Raw genomic sequence first — 14,193 nt, 5'->3', positions numbered from 1 at the left:
AGTCACATCAAAGTTCTTTGGGCTGGAAAGGGCTGCCCTGACCAAAGGCAGCCATCAGCTCATCTGGTACAACATGTTATAAATAACTTCGAGCATCTACAGAGGGGAATATTTTTTTAATTGCCACTTGATTGAAAAAAGAGGATTGCTACTGGTTAAGGAACCGAAAACCAAGTACACTGATACACACAAAAATAATTAAAAAAGGAACAAATACTGTATAAAAAAGTTTTTCTATTTCTTGGGTATTTTTTTATCATATTACTTGTGATCATGGTCATGGATGATGAACAAAATAGAAAAAAAAACAGTAATACAAAAGAGCATGGCAATGGGTTAAGAATCACACATGTTCATATGTGCCCATTTCAGGAATCTTAGAGCTGATTAAATATTTTCTAATTGATTCAATATTCGTATTTGCTCCTGATTCAGGTAAGAGCGATATTTTTCTTATTTCTTTTTTTTTTACTTTTGTTAGCACAACAGGCATATTTGCCTTTCTTAAAGCTATTAACACTGTTAGGTAAAAAAAAGCTGAGGCTCTTTTAGGCACCCTTCACACCTGAGCAGTTTGCAATCGCAGGCAGAATCAGCGTGATTCTGCCCACTTTCCAGTCATGCTAAAACTGCTTAAAATGCACCAAAATGGGTAAGTGCTACTGATATAAAACCACCAGTGCTCACCTGTATATCTTTTTTTTTATTATTTTTTTTTTTAATTGTATTTTTATTAGATTTTGCAAAACATAAAGAAACACATTGCATATAAAGGACACATGAAACAAAAATGATGTCAGATAGATGAAATGTCCAAAAAAAAGCAAAAAGCATGAAAACCGAAAGTATCTGTAGGTTATACAAAAGTGAAGGCAACATGCTAACAATTCACCATATGGAGATCATACATACATACATACATACAGTCATTTACATAATGAGTACGTGAAGTCAAGAAAATGGTTATGAAACTCAGATTGGATCAACCAGAAAAAATATGTATAAACACATATTGACAGTGTATTCCAAGTAATTAAATCATCATAGAGCCTGGCAAAAGGGACCCAAACTCTGACCGATCCCATTGTTCTCATATTTTATTAAATTGCGGAATGGTATCATGTACAGTAGCAGTTAAATATTCCATTCTCCGAATATCAGCTATGAGCTGGAGGAACCTAGACCACAATGGAGGTATATTTGACAACCAATTAAGTGGCAACCAAAAGAATGAAGGAAATCAATTGTATGATGTGTTTAGCAATACCAGAAAAGGGAAAACCCAATGAATAGTGAATTGAGTCATGCGGAAGGGGCAAATCTACTACTTTCTGAAGCAATAGCATCACCTCTTGCCAAAAAGCCTGTATCAGAGAGCATTGCCAGAAAATATGGAGCAATGATCCTACTTCAAGTCCACAGCGTCAACACTTTGCTGTACTAAAGGGGTCATAGTTGTGTATGACCTCAGGGGTCCTATACCAGAAAATAAGAATTTTAATGGATGTCTCTCTCTGCATCACACATTTGGAGGATTTAAAAGTAGAAGTCCAGATCCTATCCCACATCTGGGAGGTGATACGCCTACGTAACAGTTGTGACCATGTACACATTTATAAATGAGTATTTAGTAAGAGGGAAAGCTTCATGAAGAATGCAGTATATAGAGGACACCAAATGTAATTGTTGAGGACCTTGGGCACATAGGTATTCAAGAGAGGTAGGTTTGTCTATGGTCAGGGAAGGGGACAGAGAATAGAAAAAGTGTTTGATTTGCAAATAAAAAAAAAAACATGTGTAGGGAGGTCAAACTGCTCCCAAAGTACCTCAAAAGTATTCAACCTACGGGTGACAGGGTGTACAACGTTACGAAGTTGGAACAGGGAGGCCTGAACCCAAGGCATTATACAACCCAGAGACAAACTTTCTGGTATGGATGGGTTGAACAGTATACTTGTAAGGGGGGGCATGGTGAGGACAGAGATAACCTCTGAAAACACTTTCGCCAAATTGTTGGGCCGAAGATCATTGGGGCAATGCACATCCACTTTAATATGGGATCAGTATGTAATGTCTGAGACCACAGTAGGGAGCCCGGGTGAACCGGATATATAACCCCTTCTCAATCTCTGACCAACAATTAGGGGCCTGCAGACTAGACCAAGAGATGGAAGCTCGTAAATGGGAAGCGTAGTAATATTTAATAATATTAGGTGCTCCCAGCCTGCCTCATTTTTAGCGGAAAAAACACTGAACTCGCAATACGATTGGCTTTTTCATTCCAAATAAATTTGAGGAAACCCCTTTGGATAGCCTTAAGCTTGGACATCGGTATAGCGACTGGCAGAGTCTCACAAAAATAAAGTAATCCAGGCAAAATTTACATTTTTAAGACATTAATCCTACCTAGGAGAGAGAGGGGATATTGAGCCCATTGTTGAAGGGATCTGGTAATGTTATGGATCAGGGGAAGGTAATTAGTAGAATATAGAGTGGAATAAGAGGAAGTCAATTGTATACCTAAATATTTGAGAGAGTTAGACCACCTTCTGTATGGGTACGTTTGTTCAAGTTGGTTCAAAAGAGCTAGTGGTGATATATGTAATGGCAGGGCCTCAGTTTTTGTTGTATTAACCTTATACCCTGATATGGCACTAAAAGAGGATAGAAGGTTATGCAAAGAGGGGAGTGATATAAATGGGTTAGTAAGCGTCAACAAAATGTCATCTGCAAAAAGAGTAATAATCGAAAACCCCCTAGGAGTGGGATTTTAATGGCACTACCAAAACACAAATGTATTATACAAAGAAAAATTGATTTATTGTACATAGTAGAATAATACATAAAAAATACATTATATATAAAAAATGCGGATGCATGGTGATATAAACACAAAGAATGGACCTAGACAAAGTGCATCAGCCTGAACCCAACGACGCTTCGGAGATACAACAGATTCTCCTTCACCAGGGGTTAGTTTCAGGGAAGAACTATCTATAAAATGCAACTACAGAGTCATTAACCAAAGAGGAGACTATTGTGTTGTATGTACATAAACCATAATTTGGTGGTCATTAAAGTATTACATCATAATTTGTACTTACATCCCAGTCACTTAGCAAAATGTATCTCAGCATCCAAGAAATGTTAAAAACAACAATAAGATTCGAGCAGCATGGGATTTCCACAGGTCACATCGGCTAATTACAAAGATCACAAAAAAATTTGAAAAAAACACAGCAATGGGGGACCACACAAAAAGAGGACAAGCAAATATCCAGACCACCAGAAAGTCAGTATGTGCACTGAGGTCCCGGAGAGTTTGGAATCTGTAAAAAATTTAAAAAAGTAAAAAAATGAGTAGGAAAATAGTATAAACAGGGAAATCCCCATCATAAGTATGGACAAAACACCCACCTAAATCTCAGAATTCATTAGCATACAGGGGAGCAGCAGGGAGGGAGATATCCAAGATCCATGGATTAAGGATCTCAACAAGACTGTTTTTCAAGGCAGAAAATGAAGTCCTGAAAAATAATATAGAACGCTCCAAAGGGCGATCATAAGAGAACAAACAAAAAAAGTTTTTGTTTTTTGAAATATTATTTACCTATTAAAGATCCTCCATGGAGCAGACTCTCAGTAGCTCCCTTCCCCTCACTCTGCTCATCCCATACTGACCTAGCCTTAAATAGGGTGATAATGCACAGCCAGACCGCAATCATTGCGATCAGCTGTGCAGAGACAGATTCCATATAGGGGCCTCCAGGTGCGCCTGCTTGCGGTACCTACCCACGGCGCACACGCGCAACTACTGGATATCTCTGTGTGGGCCGGCTGACACACAAACAATGATGACAGGCGCACGCATATGCACCGTGCATGCACTCGGCATGCAAATGCCCCACCGATGCGGCCGGAAATTCCTGTCAGCAAAAAAAGAAAACTTTCCCGACAACAGGACACCAGAGGAAAAGGGGTAACGCACATAGGCACAGCCCCAATCCCCCATACATGGCCCCAAGTCCAAGCAAAAGAAAGGGGCCAAGTGGCCGAACTGGGTGCACAGACTAAAAAAGCTGAAAAAGTAAACAGTAAAAACTGGCACAAATGCATACTATCAAAATCATGAACCCCCTACAACAGGTATACAGACCACCAAAAAGTGTACCCATGAGTACAGAAGAGGGGGGTTCCTTACATATGTTGGAAAATCAAGAGGCCAGGGGACAGGTGAAAAAAATCGCAGGCTGCCAATCACATACATAAAGTGGCTACATTTGGGTTATATCAAACCTGCATGTAGATTAGTCTGCCTACACATACAGATACGTACAGACAGACCACATAATCATGACAGTAGACTGGAAAAATGTTACATAAAATGATGTTAATCCAGGAACAAGCCGCAAAGTTTAGGATTCAGAACCTAATTCAGAACGAAACACTATGAAAACCAAAACAGAAACAGAAAATGATCATGCTTAAGGATAATAAAAAAAGACAAAATTAAGTTATTATTTTTCCATACCCCTGAATTGAACCCCTCCAAAAAGGGTCTAAAACACATGGCATTGTTCAACCTAGGGGGGTGGGTGGCTCGTAAGGTGTAAATCCACTCCAGCTCAAGCTGGAGGAGGGACTTATTCCAATCCACCCCCTTTCGCTGGGCTGGACACGATCCAGGATCAGGAATTTGATCATGGGGAATACCCCCTGATGTACTAAAGTGGCATGCCTACCTAAAGGTAAGTCAGGGTCGCAGACCTGCATGCTGAGTATATGGCAATAAGCCCTCTTCCAAAATGGAAGTTTTGTCTTGCCGACATAAAAGCAGCTGCAGCTGCATTTCAAAAGGTAAACAACCCCAAAGGTTTTACAATTGGCGAAATTGCGTGCTATGAAGGGATGACCATTCGGTAAAATTGGATGTTCGCTAGTATCCATGAATTCACATTATCCACACCTACCACACATGTAAGTGCCCCTATATTTGCAATGCTCAACATAATTATCCCCTTTGTATTCACTCTTCACCAATCTGGAGGCGACAGAAGTGGCCCTCTTAAAGTGAATAGGGGAGCCTCTGGAAGCAGACGGGCGAGCTTAGGGTCCATTGTTAGAGTATGCCAATATTTGGCAACAATCTTGCAAATCTCAACGTGTTGATTACAGTACTTGGTGATAATTCTAAGGGGATTATCAGAACTAAGTTGTTTTTGGGAAAATATAAGATCTTGTCTATTTTTAGTTGCTACTCTATGGAACACTTTTTTCAATGAGGTCCTACAATATCCTCTCAGGAGCAGCCTATCGCGCAAGTTATTAGCCTCAAGCTTAAATACATCATCACTTTTACAGTTGCGTCTCACCCTTAAGTATTGACCCTAGGGTATAGATTTAATGAGAGGGTCAGGATGGAAGCTGGAGACATGCAGAATGTTGTTACCAGCCGTAAAGAGACTGCTACTGAGTGTACCATCATCGTTTCTAGAGACAAGAATGTCCAGAAACCAGATGATATTGACATTGGAAGACATCGTACATGTAAGATTAAACTCATTCTGGTTCATTTATATTAGACATTAATCAAGCAATTCCAGAGGGCCATCCTAGATGGTGAAGATATCGTCAATGTACCTAAACCATACTAAAAAGTGGTCTGTGTACTTTGACAAGTCCTCACCACCCAGGAACAAAAATAAATTTGAAAAAGTGAAAACATTATGATTCAAAATATAGCCAAGTGAGACAAAATAAATTCATTATATCCCCAATCCACATCACTGTTTTGGTATATGGTATGTTTAACAGCTGACATCCCCCTATCATGGGGGATGGAGCTGTAACGTGCCTATGTCTTTGGCCTACAATCTTATGTAAAGGACACTATCCATTTTTTAAAGATCATTGAGAATCTCATTATCCCTCAAAATGCCTATTTGGTCACCATAGACGTCGAGGCATTTTACAGCTCCATTCCCCATGATAGGAGGATGGCAGCTGTTAAACATACCATATACCAAAACATTGATGTGGATTGGGGATATAATGGATATAATGAATTTATTTTGTCTCTTCTTGGCTATATTTTGAATCATAATGTTTTCACCTTTAATGGCTCCCACTACCTCCAGGTTCAGGGGGTAGCGATGGGGACATTCTGTGCCCCATCGTATGCCAACCTGTAGCTGGGGGAGTGTTCCTGGGTGGTGAGGACTTGTTAATGTACACAGATCACTTTTTAGTATGGTTTAGGTACATTGACGATATCTTCACCATCTGGGATGGCCCTCTGGAATTGCTTGATCAATGTCTAATATGAATGAACCGGAATGAGTTTAATCTTACATTTACGATGTCTTCCAATGTCAATACCATCTTGTTTCTGGACGTTCTAGAAATGATGATGGTACACTCGGTAGCAGTCTGTTTACGGCTGGTAACAACATCCTGCATGCCTCCAGCTTCCATCCTGACCCTCTCATTAAATCTATACCCTATGGTCAATACTTAAGGGTGAGACGCAACTGTAAAAGTGATGATGTATTTAAGCTTGAGGCTAATAACTTGCACGATAGGCTGCTCCTGAGAGGATATTCGCCCCAATTCGAGTTAGAAGCATATACATTAACCCAGGCTAAAGGAGGAGGGCATATAATCACACACCAGGATAATAAACCTTCCATGAGGGTCGATATGTGCAGATTTAACCCTAATAGAACAAGCTTTTTTAATAAGAATTGCCACTCTGGTCTTTCCTGTTGAATCAGAGGAAAGGTAGGAGGAGGGGAAGGATTTGGAGGCGAACTTCATTGAACCCCCAGCACGAAAGTGTGTTTCCTGGAACGTGACCACATCTGCCCCTGAAGATCTGATCTCTTTCAAAGCCAACTATGCTTTTGTATAGAGTTTAGGCCTTTTACATTATAGGACAATATACATAACACCATGTTGACTCATCAGCATTGAAAACAAACTTGAGCATATAAAACATAAAAGGAAAGAGGAAGACATATATATGTATGACCTAGGAAACACTCTTGATTGGGTATAGAAGCATATAGACCTCAGTAGCAAAAATATAAAACATGTCATTAACCTGCAGAGATGACAATTAAATGTGAATGAGGTCTTATGTGAACCTAAAACAGGTCCTAAAAAAAGGAAAAATCAACATTAGAAGGCCTGAGAGGCAGCCGCATCTCAAGAGGACATGTCAAAAGCCATAGACCCAGTAGGGAAACACAAGGGCTTCCAGCAGGGAACTTGGGAGGAGGGAGTCCGCCCACTCTCCATGATGAAAATAATAAAAGCAACCAACTTAAGAGAAAGAAAACCATTAGTAACCGGTTGAAAAACATCATGGGAGTGGGAGCATTTACCCAGAAAAAGAGGGTAATTCTAACATTGGAGTCCAGACCACAAAGGTAAGTACCCTAGAAAAAAGGAGAAAAATAAACCAAAGGCTTATTCACTTCACATCAAGGAAGTTGTTTAAAGAATTGAGAGTGTTGGGGCGTGGAGAAGGACTTTTTCAACTGACCCTTGGCAGGAGTCCAGATGCGGCTCGGAGTAGAATGTACAGGATGACCTGATGCAAGGGGGAAGAAGGTCTTCTTCAGGTAAAGGAGGTAGATTCAAGCTTTTGATGAAGGCATCTACTTCTCGAAGATCTTGGAGACTATGCTGGATTCCCTCCATTGAAATAATTAGATGAAAGGAAAATCCCCAGTAGTATGGGGTCTGGTAATGCTGTAGGTGTTCTTTGACAGGATGATGATTCCTCCGCTTGGCCAAGGTGATGGGAGGTAAGTCACTAAATATCTGGATCTTTGCCCCTTTATATGTGATATGGGACTTGTTGCGTGTGGCCAGGGTTAAGGCTTCTTTACTATCATAGTAGTAAAACGGCATGATTATATCCTTGTATCTAGCTCTGGCCAGAGGTTTAGGACCCAAGGATCTGTGGGCCCAATCCAATTGTCAATTGATAGCCATCACAGTGGTGGCCAGTGTATTGAAGAGGCCCAGAAGATAAGAGAGTAGTTCATCATCACCCAGAGTTTGAGGTATACCCCGAAAGAGCAGGTTTTGGTGCCTATCCCTGTTTTCTAAACCTTCTTGTTGCAATTGGGAGACTGATTTTTTAGGGTAGTATTTTCTTCCTCAAGTACATGCACATAATTTACCAGGTCGTAAAACTTGTTTTCCAGTGCATCAGTCCGCTCACCTATTTGGGTGATTTCCCCCCTCAATTCTTGAGAGATCTTGCCCACCTCCACTGCAATATTGCAGGTGATTTCTTGTAGGAGGGCACCATTATTGACGAAAATGAAGAGGAAACTTAATAGTTGGCGTGGCCTCCCTCTCTCGGTGGCGGGCCGCTGCAGCCTGGTAAAAATGATTTGGCAACCCCAAATACTTTATATTCTACACAACTCTCCAATTTGGATCAACCAGAAATGGTTCCAAGTCATGGATTCGCTTATTCGGCAATTAATCTGGAAAAAGGGGCATGCTCGGATAGGTTTACACACGCTGCAGCTGCCCGTCGCGGAGGGAGGGTTGGCCATACCACATTTGGGGGCATACTTCCTGGCCGCCCAACTCCAGCACTTAACAGGGGCAGGACTTCAAGAGGGGGGGTCTATAGGTCACAAGTTGATGATGATGGGAGCACCTCACAAACTGGTCCCCGAAGCTCTGGAGGCCAATGCTCTTTTTTATAGCTGCCCCACCAATACTCTAATGAGGAAGGTATGGCAGCAAGCAAAGCGTAAGTTGGGATATGTGGGAATAACTACTTATACTCCTCTATGGTGTAACCGCCATCTGTTTGAATTAAATAAGGTCGACAAAGCTCCGGAATGGGATAGCCAGGGGATTAATAGAATAGTACACCTCTATGAGGGGAACGTAATGAAATCTTTTGAAACTATCAGCCAGGAATTCAATGTCCCTAATAGGTCATTTTACAAATATTTGCAACTGAGACATGCAATCCAGGCCCAATATGGATCACTTACTATTGAGCGAACTGAAATACCTCTGCTCCAGGCCCTCATAGATCATGGACACGCAAAAGGTCAGATCTCGGGCCTATATATGAAGCTTAGAAGCAGTTTCTTGAAAAGTGAAGGCCCAGCCAAGAGTAGACAGGGTTGGATAGGGGATCTTGGCCCGATATCTCGGGAACAGTGGGCTAAAACGCTTGAACAGGGGCACTTGGCCTCTATATCCCCATCGCAGCGCGTGTCCCATCTGTTCCTCATATATCGGGCATATTACACCCCCCAGAAGTTATGGAAAATGGGGAGGAAAACTAGGGATGAATGTCCTAGATGCGGGGCACCGGGGGACCTCTTCCACATGGTGTGGAAATGCCCAAAGCTGTATAGTTATTGGCTAGAAATAGTCATTAAAATAAATAGAGCTTTTAAGACCACCCTGAAACCTGAGGCCAGGGCCTGTATATTGGGGATATTTGATGGGGTTAATATTCCTACGCCAATCAAGCCATCCGTCCTGAAGTGCCTATATCAAGCTAGGCGACTGATAGCAATTAATTGGCAAGCTAGAAACCCCCCGGATACTGGACAATGGGTCAACGCAATTAACTCCCTAATATGGTGCGAGAGAGCAATGCTTATAAAGCTAAACAATCTAAGAAAATTTGAGATATTATGGCATCCCTGGCTGACTGATATGGGATTCCCCCTGGAGTGAGGTCAATATATGGATGGCCTAGTACCCGCTTGGGATTCTGCCCCCTTCCTCCTCATGCGGAGCCCCTTCCTTTTTTCCTCCTTTTTTTTTTTTTTTTTTTTTTTCTCTTTTTTCTCTCTCTTTTCCTTTTCCTGGCCCGTATGGAGGTGGTTGTCTGGCTGTGATTGGGACGGTTGTTGCCGGCATTGCGCGCTCGAGGTGGGGTGGGTGGTAGGGAGGTCCGGGGGGGGTAGGGCGGGGGAAGTGCATCAAGGGGTGGCAGCGATGAGTAGTCGCTACATAGCAGTCTTAGCGCACTAACCTGCTTGGCACGTTATTGGTATCCTTTTTTTTTCTTTTTTTTTTTCTTTTTCTTTTTTTTTTTTTTTTCTCTCTCCCTCTCTATACAGTATAATATGGTTAGTTAAGTACGAAAAATTTTCAATAAAACAGCACACTAACCGCAGTAGGGCAAGAAGGGGAGATGGAGAAGGAGGGTTGGCGCTGGGCGGAGGGAGGGAGGCCTCGCCCCCCACCCCATAACACTACTCCTGGATGGAGTGTCTGGGTGTGGGGACGACGCCCCCTCCCCCCCCTCTTCTTTTTTATTTTTTTTTCTTTGTCAACATTATATCTAACATTTAGGTTTAAGCGTGATGTATGCTATGTTAGCGTCATTATCCAATCATATTTTGTTTTATGTTTTGGAATGTATCAGGCTACGCCACCCCGGTATTGTAAATTATTCTTTTTGTATCGGTGAAAATAATAATAAAAATTAAATAATTAAAAAAAAATATCTGGATCTTTGCCCCTTTATATGTGATATGGGACTTGTTGCGTGTGGCCAGGGTTAAGGCTTCTTTACTATCATAGTAGTAAAACGGCATGATTATATCCTTGTATCTAGCTCTGGCCAGAGGTTTAGGACCCAAGGATCTGTGGGCCCAATCCAATTGTCAATTGATAGCCATCACAGTGGTGGCCAGTGTATTGAAGAGGCCCAGAAGATAAGAGAGTAGTTCATCATCACCCAGAGTTTGAGGTATACCCCGAAAGAGCAGGTTTTGGTGCCTATCCCTGTTTTCTAAACCTTCTTGTTGCAATTGGGAGACTGATTTTTTAGGGTAGTATTTTCTTCCTCAAGTACATGCACATAATTTACCAGGTCGTAAAACTTGTTTTCCAGTGCATCAGTCCGCTCACCTATTTGGGTGATTTCCCCCCTCAATTCTTGAGAGATCTTGCCCACCTCCACTGCAATATTGCAGGTGATTTCTTGTAGGAGGGTTAGCAGGTTCTCATCCAGGATGTTCAGGGTTAAAATAGCCTGAGAGGGGATATTTTAGTCCCAGAGACTGTGGCAGTACCCAGGATGGCATTGCTCACTTCCTCAGTCCCCAATAGGGGATCCATCAATGCAAAGGGGTCATAGTGGGAAATCGAGACCCGGGATTGTGGCCTAGTAAGATAACGATCTATAGCTGTTTGCGGCCCAAATAGCATTGATTAACAGTGTTGCTGCTGGCCATGGAGTGGAGAATGGGTTTAGGCTTACCCCCGATGCTTTGTGATAGCGATGAAGCTGTGTGTAGGTTACAGAGAGCAGACGGGAACCGGAGCTCACTTACTACACATCCACCATGTCAGAAGCCGCGCATGTGCCCCCCCCATCTGTACATCTTTACATATACATATCTATATTCATACATATAAAATATGTATTCCAGGATAGCATTTCTACATCCCACTCAGTAGTTTTAATGATAAATACTAAGGTTTTTCCCTTGCTAGTTTTGGTGTTGCTGTTTATTTCTTGATATTAAGAGATGGGCAAGGAGGTGGAAGTCTGCCTGTTTCATACCAATTGTAGCATTCTAGGCAGCCACTGGTGTCCTCATAACAGGGACCCTAGGCAGCTTCCTTGGGAAGTCACCTGCATCCTAGCAAAGGGGAATGCTAGGTGGCAGAAGTTGCCTGTATACCTAACAGTGGACGTTCTAGGTGGTTTCTTAAGATGATAAGATGCCTGTGTCTTAGGATCAGGGAACCCTGGACAGAGAAACTGCCTGCATCCTAGCAATGGTAGGAGGCTAGGTGGCAGAAGCCACTTGTGTACTAGAAACAAATAATTCTATGTGCCTTCCTTCAAAAGCTCCATGTGTAGTAGCAAAGGAGGATGCCAGGTAGTTTCTGAAGGAGGATGCCAGGTGTTGCTGAAGCAACAGAGGATGATATAAGTGGCTTTCATTAAGAAATTAGGATTTTAGATGACAGACGTTGTCTTTGGAGTAGCAACAGAGGATGCTAGATGCCTTCCTTGAGAAGTCACCTACATTCTAGCAAAGGAGGATGCGAGGCAGTAATAGCAACATAGGTAAACTAGGGGGCCTTCTTGAGAAGTTGTCTGCGTCCTAGAAATGGAGGATGCTAGGCGGTTTCCTTGGCATGCTGTTTGTGGAATAGCAATGATTTAATGCTAAGTGGAAGAAGCTGCCTGTTGTTTTGTCACAGCAAAGGAGGCCGCTAGGAGGCTTCTTTGAGAAGTTGCATACAATCCAACAATGGTAAGGATGCAAGGTGGCAGAAGACACCTGTGTCCTGGAAACAGAGGGTGTCAGGCAGCTTCTTTGAAAAGCCACCTGCATCCTACTCCTAACAACAGGGCTGATTATGCTATAACACTGTAAGCATGTAAACATTGTTCAAATGTTACACGTGTAAGTGTACAGAGCAGTTTTTACACAGGAGACTGCTGCCAGCTTCTACCAGTAAGATCCTGCATAAACGTTTTCATACGGTTGTGTGTATGAGATCTAAAAGGTCATTTATGGCAGACAAGCTGCACCGGTGCTTAATGCCTGTTCCAGTATGCTGCAATTGCAATTGTAGAAGAATACGCTCAACAGAACAAAGCAATAATGATGAACAGTTAAAGTAGTTTACGACTATACTGTGCAGCAAGCAGCATTAGTGCTCAATGCCTGGTGTAAAATGCTGCAACTGCATACAATATAAATCTGTCTTCAATCATGCTGTCCAGAGATGTAGATCGATGTCAACCATGATGAGCAACTTCCATTAAATAAAAAAAAATCAAGTCACTGCATGCACTCTCAGTGCACTTCTCTCTGTGAATGACAGCTCCCAGCCCCACAGCTGAATGTAAAAAAAAGGGGCGTGGTATACCTGGTGATATCTTTGGGTAAATATTGATATGACCATATTTGTATAGTGATCATACAGGGATCCCAGGTGACACCATTAACCAAATATGAAATATATACTTGATCAGCCTAGTGGAGTTTAGAGGTGACCATAACGGTCTAATAGGCCCCTAATGTTTCCTTAAAGAGGACCTATCATGTTCATAATGCTACTATATAGTGGAATATTAGCTTCCTTTGTTAAAGTGGAAGTAAAGGCTAATATGTCTGCTTAAAAAGTCAGCTTAAAAACATTTCCTTGCCCCTCCTCATAGCCACTGGCTTCTATCGAGCCCCTGTTGTTGCCATTCCCTCCCATCCCCTGCAACAGCCGCTCCCTGACAATAACCAACAATAATATAGATCCACATTTACTTTTTTTATTTTTTACACTTTTTCATTATTTAAATACTTTTCATAAAAAAAATTAAAAAATTGTTTTTGACTTCTAATGCTGCCCCTGGACAGGGCAAGCAATCTAAATAACTTAAAAATACAAAACTGAAAGGAGATAAAAAGGAATAGTATGTTGTAATATGTAAACTGTTGTTGGGCAGGACTGACACTCCTGAATATATACTTGGTGGGATCTAACATCTTCCAAGGTAACGTCATTTTTTTTAATATGCATTTTATTTACATATTTGCAATGTTTTGTTATACCGTTTATTAAATTTTTTTTCCTTGCAAGGCCATCCCTATCTAAGTCATGCAGTTATGTTAACAAAGTAGAATAAATTGGACTTTAAAGGCACAGAGACTTAAACAAAAAATAGTATAACATTTTGCAGTTTAATTGTAATTAGAAAAATATATACGAAAGATATTTGAAGTAAAAAAGCTGGATTATAAGGAGTGAGGTACAAGTCACCTCATGCGTGTTAAACATAATGTAAAAGCAATATTGGTAAATTTACATAGATAATGGTATGAACAGTTCCGATGCGTTTTGGAGTAGTCTTGACTCCTTCCTCAGGGTAGGTCCTTTTTGCAATCAATGTAAATACATCTAAAAGGTAAAAAGCGAATTCCAAACATATTCCTCAAATTGTACAGCAACTAGTTGCCTATATGGCATTGAATGGGACACTGAATGTAATACTCACAATGTCTTGAATCCATGACTCAACATCGGACAAGATGTCGGACGAGAAGACCAAAGGAAGAAGTGGAGGAAGAAGCAGGGGAAGAAGTAGATGGAGGAAGAAGAAGAACACCGAAGGAAGACCAGAAGAAAGAAGATGGAAGAAGAAGCAGGGAAAGAAGAAGAAATGAATAA

Source organism: Lithobates pipiens, unplaced genomic scaffold, assembly GCF_037356315.1.
Source record: "Lithobates pipiens isolate NorthernLeopardFrog02 unplaced genomic scaffold, aLitPip1_a1.2 Scaffold_16, whole genome shotgun sequence".
Classification (NCBI taxonomy): Eukaryota; Metazoa; Chordata; class Amphibia; order Anura; family Ranidae; genus Lithobates; species Lithobates pipiens.
This window is presented reverse-complemented; position numbering follows the sequence as displayed.